The 5646-nt window shown below is 46.1% G+C and overlaps 1 long non-coding RNA gene across 2 annotated transcripts in view; it reads left to right on the top strand.

The window, feature by feature from the left end:
- The first annotated feature begins 4528 nt into the window (after positions 1–4528).
- The window catches only part of LOC109319136, a 2071-nt gene continuing 953 nt past the window's right edge, over positions 4529–5646 (top strand). The window contains exons 1-2 of one of the 2 annotated variants that reach the window (XR_002103375.1): positions 4529–4600; positions 4848–4955. This is a non-coding gene — a long non-coding RNA (uncharacterized LOC109319136). Of the gene's footprint in view, positions 4601–4802; positions 4956–5646 lie in introns of those variants that run through there. The other variant, XR_002103374.1, reaches the window with a different exon arrangement.

Below are 5646 nucleotides of genomic sequence, written 5' to 3'. Positions count from 1 at the left end.
ATAGCATGATTTTTGCAGGGGTGGAACAGCCTCAGACTGCATTCTCATGAAACATAGCACATTTACAGACCACAAAAAAAAAAAAAAAAAAAAAACTACTGAAGAAACGCTTACATTTAGCAGTGAGAAGGCAACCTATTTTTACGATGGCCCACCTATTTAATTTCAGCTTGAGATACGCATGCAGAATGGGCTTGAAGAGACCTTCAGGCCTGTAGTCTTAATAGCATTTATTTGACTTTCCTTCCGGTCCTAACTGTAGACTTGAATCCCCAGGTACCAGGTAAAATTCAATCCCCTAACTCAATACATTGCTGTGTGACATTGGGCAGGTCACTTAATCCTTGTGCCTCAGTGTCCCTAACTGTAAAATGGAGATGATGATGCTTGCTTGCCTCTTGTAAACCACATTGAGATGCAGGGTTTAAAAGGCAGTAGGCATTATTATAAATTAATACCAAGAATTTTAAAGGACCTAATACATTTATCTGTTCATAAACCAGGTGGCCAGCTATTCTTGTTCATTTCTTAACAGCAACATGTTTAACATAAATCCTATCTCCCCTTCCCAAAGCACTTCAGCTGTCTATACATCCAGTAATACTTGATACAAATACATCATAATTTACCATTTAAATGTTCATGCAATCTTTTCATATACAAGAGGAACAGAGGCAGGGTCTGTGAAAAAGGTCATTAGAAGTCAACTTTGACCATAATGGGAAAATGGAACTATGATGGGGAAGGTTGCAGGCAATTCCCCATGCTGGTTGTGAACTAGATCTCACTGACAATCATTGCAATGGCATGGCTTTCTTCCTGCCTGAAACATGGCTGTAAGACTCTTATGTGTTAAGTAGAAGAGAATCAGAATTTGTGGTAGAGGCAATACCTTTTATTAGACCACCTAGATTTTTTTTTCAAAAATAGTTCTTTAATTGCAAGCTTTTGGGCACAAACACCCTTCTTCAGGCATAGGAGAAAAGATTGGAAAAGTTCTCCTGGATAGAAATGAAAATTCATATTTCATAGGAGAATTGAAGGTGTGGTAAAATCTCCTGTTTGGAACAGTTCGTTTTATATCCAGATTTTGTGTTTGGTGGCTCACAAGCTCTTGGAGTGGCACAAGAAAGGAACAAGGCTTGCTGCCCTCTTTGGCTGCATCTGGGTCAAGTTTTATCCCATCTGATGTTTAGCAAATTCCTCGTACAGTTAGGGACAGTAGCAGGGAACAAAGGTTGGCTTCCAATGACCTCTTCCACAGACCCTGACCCTGGTCCTCTTGTATTTGAAAAGATTGCATGAAGTTTAAATGGTAAATGATGATGTATTTGTATCAAGTATTACTGGATGTGGATGTATAGAGTTGGTGTTGGGGGCTGGCTGGAATTAGGGCAGGTTGGGCCATTTTACCACTGCCACGGTTTTTCACACCATGCCTGTGTTGGTTACAGCCAGAGTCCTCTGCTCCTGAGTTAGCACTTGGATTAACGCTGCCGAGGGGCTGGGGAAGACAGCAAGGATCAGACCCTTGGAAATGAGACGTGACCTAGAGGAGAGGGTCTCCACCCACTCAGGCCTTCTCCCTTCCTTTTTCCAGGGGAGTAGTAATCTGGAGTCATTACTCCCTTTACCATGGGAAGGCTTGGCTTGGCTTGGCTTGGCTTGGCTTGTATGCAGGATCAGCTGCTCCACACTTAGCTGGCAGCATGGTAGAAAAGTCAAGCGCTGAATGACATTCCTGATCCTAAAGGAGATTTCCGAGGCCTCGCCAGGGTGGCATGGATGTTGGCTCTGCCATTTTCCTAGGCCCTTACCTGATGTCATTCATCTAGTCAACCCTGCAGCTCCGACAGAAGCTTCCCAGAACAGTTGGTGTGACTGTGGGTGCCTATGTTTATTTCTGACAAGCCCCCAAGGACGAGTCACTGGCCAACTGAACAGTTTGTACTGAAAAATAAGACAGCCAGGAATCCTGGCTTCCTGTCTACTCACCACACTTCCCCTTTGAGTCAGACAGGCAGTCGAGACGGTGACACAGACCCCAGCTACAGCCTACGATGTCTTTGCAAAGGTCTCTCCTATAGCAACTGTTACGAAACCCATTACTTCAGAGGTACAAATGACCTGATTTAAGTCGTGTGCATAACACTGTAAGACTCAGAAGGAGCAGAGACAATGCATGTGTTTTCAGTGAAGGAATGATCCATAGGCCTATGATAGCAATGTTTGGGAAGAAGCAGCAGGGGTATATTTTAGGTGCCAGTAGCAAAGATTGTGTGGCAATTGTCCTTGTGCTGATCCTTCTCATCCATTAGCAGCAAAGCAGAAGTTATATTAGAAGTGGCTTTCGTAGTGCTAGTCTTAGCAAATCCTTGTACACCTTGCATGACTGCTCTCTGCTAAGCCACCACTTGCTCCTATTTAAGGCTCAGTCCTGCCCTGTGCTGCACCTCAGAGAAGGTGAGGCTGCTCAGCATTTCTCAGAATCAGGCCCCAAATGCATCACCAAGGAGCCTAGCTCCCCTAGAAGATAGGAATGATGATGCACTAGTATTGCAGAGACAAGTTGGGGTTTATGCCATTTCTCTGCAACCAGCAGCTCTGTTTGCTGTGTATTGTCAGTAATTAGCCAAAGCTGTTTTGTTACCTCCCTTGTAGCCTATAAATAAAACCGCACTGTGAATATTTTAAACGTTGCCTCTGTCTTTCTTTGGGTGATGGTGGCTGTTTCGAGAAGCTAATTTTACAGCTGGGAGCACAGGACACTCAGCTCAGTTAACCTGACGTGGGAAGAGGACAGGGGATGGGCCAAACCCAGCCTTTCCTCCAGAGAGACGCACTGAAACGAATGGAAATTTTGCCAGAGCAAGGATTAGCGAGGTTCAGCCTCCCTGTTGGCACTGAAGGGCAAGCAGTTGACATCTTCTACAATAGGCAGGCACAATATGCTGCTTTCTAATCAAGGTTGAAAGCAAGACCTAGTTCCTCCTGCCCCTCCCCTCAGCTTTTAACAGAAGAGGCCTCCATTTTATCAAGACCAGCCACCCTCTCCTTCACAAAAAATTAAACTTGCCCACTGTCAGATTAAAGCTTTGCTCTTCATCTCTGCTTCTAATCCAAGAGGAAGAGAAATCAAATATACCTAGGTTTTACTGTTCTCAAAGAAGATTGACCTATTAATCAAAGCTAAACTCCTTGCAACCTGCGTCAGAGTGAAATAATCAGTCTTAAAAGGATTTAGGTTTCTGGGACTTTCCTGTTTGCCTGGCATCTGGACTGGGCAAGGATTTAACAACAGTGGAGGAAGCGAGGGTACAACCAGCTATTTGAAGTTTGCAGAGGTGCTGATCGACTTGTGCCAGCAAAGTCCACAGTAACTCCTGGCCACTGCCAAGCAACACAGCCCTGGTGCATGGAGTCTGCCTGCCTTGCAGGAACACGGCAGTCTGCAGGGCAGCACTCTCCCACATGGCCAACGGGATTTTGAACAGCCAGGACCATGTGCACTATATGATCACAGACACAGCAGGCAGTAGGCTCTGTAGATGCAATCTATTAAGCAAGCTATTAACACTGTAGATGATAAAAGCCACCCTTCCAGGCTGAAACACAACATGCTGCTTATCAAGATGTTACCATATGTCCAGCATGGCACAGCCCTATTTATACCCATGGCCATTATGAAACAGGCAGGTGCACAGTTGTGTTTGTTGCAGAGTACCAAGGTAAAATACTCTGCAACAAACAACATATTGATCTTGTGTCAATATGAACATCAGTTGAAGCCAGGAGGCCTGTTCTACCTCTGTAGGAGAATGCCTGACTTGGGCAACATTGCCAGGCATCAAGAACCAGCCAGGTACACACTGGGCACATCAACGTGCATTTAAGCATAACTAAATGTAATGCTGTAGGGGAAATTGGATCAGCTAGTGCGTAGCACCCAAACGCCGAAGGGTGTGCTCATACGCCGAAGAGCACTGATCTCGTCCCTTTTGCTGGGCTCGTTCCTAGCCGCGATCAATTAGGCAGAGAACAAGGGAGTGTCGGCAAGATGATTTATGTCTCTGCAGAGGGGTCACTCAGTGCCCAGTAGACAAAGAGCTCCACTGAACTGAGTTCGGTAGCACCTTTTATGCAAATATAGGCATACATAGGCGTATATGCGTGCATATCTTTGGGAAATTTCCACTCACCTTGGGTTTTTCCACTTGAGGTCACAAGGTTGCTGCAAAACAAGCTCTAACTGGTTCAAACCGGTGGTGACCAGCTTTGTGAATCTGTTAGCTGGCCATCTTGCGCACACGTTCTCATGCACTTTGCTCCTCCACAAAACCCTCATAACAAGCTTTCTCTTACAAATGTGCATTAAGATAGTACACATTAAGCAATGTTTGGCAAATGCCTACGTATGCAGGGACTTGGCACTAAAGTTAGTGCCAAGTTCCTGCAGCCCTGCCATGTGCCCCTGTAGAAATTTTACTAGCAAGATCGTAAATAATAGTGTAGCAGTTAAACTTCTACAGCAGACTCAGCCTCCAAGGACAGGCTGATAAGACTCTGCAATGAACGAATCCTAGTCACTCTGAAGTCTGAAGTAAGTTTCCTCCCTATTAGTTACCATTTCAAAACAAACATGTAGCCAAAAACCAGTTTTGAAATAATTAAGAGTTTTCCCACACTGACCTGATATTCACACTGGAAAATTCCCACCTGCGCGCGCATCTTGTCTGTAAACTATAAATCACCTCTAACAGTTTTATTTGGGGCCTCTGAGTTCGCTCAGGGTGCCCAGCATGCTGAATACATTTTGAGACAGACAGCGACTCTGTCTTTGGGAACAGCTCCGCAAGGGGTCATGAACGCCTCAACAATTTTGGCGACCCAGATGGGACCCCTTGTGTGCTGACCCGGCTGCTTGTCATCCGGACCAGCCTTCCCAGCCAGCATAGGTGAGTTTGTCACCATTCGGAGGGCTTGGTCCGGGCATCAGGAAAGTGGGGCCCGCCGTGAGGGGTAGCTGTTCCCAGGAATTTATAGACCAGAGTGCTTAAGTCTCGGGATGACGGGACAATCGGCTTCAAACGTCCCACCGGGATCTCCTTTAGGGAGACTTCTCCAGGTTTGGGGAGAAGGGAATCTGCCGGTGCAGTCTGGCATGGGCAGGAAGCGCGCTTGTATTTTGTGTACACAGGAGTGGCCTGTTTTAACTCAACAAGGTGCTCCAGATAAACAGTGGCCGAAATTTGTCTCATTTGATCGGTCTCGTTTGGCATTCCTTCGAATGGAATTGGTAGCTTTAAAACTCAACAGATGGATTATTGGTACCTGTAGGCTGAATTGGCCGAAAAAGCCCCAAAACCGGTTCTTTACTCTACCACTCCACCTCCTTTTCTTCGGTCTGAACCCGGAGCTGGGATCCTGTGGGGGAGGCATTTCCACCCAGCCAGGGGAAGGAACACCCGAATGCAGTGGTTCAGGCTCCTTTGCGAACCTAGCCGGTCCTGTTTGTGGATGGCGGGGGCAGCTTCCAGGTTCGCCCTACTCTAATTCATGTGCCTTTCACCTGAGGGGACCTCCTCATTTTGCAATAACAAACCTCCTCTTTTCGGGAAAAACCTGATGAAGTAGGACGGACTATTC

This window comes from Crocodylus porosus, unplaced genomic scaffold, assembly GCF_001723895.1.
Source record: "Crocodylus porosus isolate Cpor-Errol unplaced genomic scaffold, CroPor_comp1, whole genome shotgun sequence".
NCBI classification, from domain to species: Eukaryota; Metazoa; Chordata; order Crocodylia; family Crocodylidae; genus Crocodylus; species Crocodylus porosus.
This window is presented reverse-complemented; position numbering and strand designations above follow the sequence as displayed.